Genomic DNA, 625 nt, shown 5'->3' with positions numbered 1-625 from the left:
ATGGGCAAACGCATTCGTAAAAGTTCCTCCAATCGGATAAGTAGGAAAGATAGGTACCTATGCCTTCACATGAGCAAGTCGTGAAACCACATGCTGATGAAAAAGAAGAGAAGAAGATGTTGATGAAGCGGAAGATGATGATGAAGAAAATGACGATGATGATGATGATGTTGAAGTTGATGGTATGGTGGTGATGGTATGGTGATGATTGTAAATATCAAAAAAAACCGCATGCTGATGAAAAAGTAGAAGATGATGATGATGATGAAGAAGATGATGATGACGATTATGATTGGTGATGGTACTGTGGTGATTGTAAATATTAAAAAAAAATGATGATCTATGAGAAGTGATCATCATAATCATCATCGTCACCATCGTCACCATCGTCACCATCGTCACCATCGTCACCATCGTCACCAACGTCATCATCACGTGACTAACGGTCGCACAGCTGTTTGGCCCAACCCACAGGGTACAAATGTACGTTGAAGCAAGCGTCATAGCCCTCCTTGTATATGATCTCATCTGGAGGTGATGATGATGATGATGATGGCGGAGTGTGTGACGATGATGATGATGATTAGGATGATGCGTGAGTGTGTGTGTGTGTGTGTGTGACGAT

The sequence above is a fragment of the Helobdella robusta genome (assembly GCF_000326865.2).
Source record: "Helobdella robusta unplaced genomic scaffold HELROscaffold_14, whole genome shotgun sequence".
Taxonomy (NCBI): Eukaryota; Metazoa; Annelida; class Clitellata; order Rhynchobdellida; family Glossiphoniidae; genus Helobdella; species Helobdella robusta.
Note: the sequence above shows the minus strand (reverse complement) of the source record.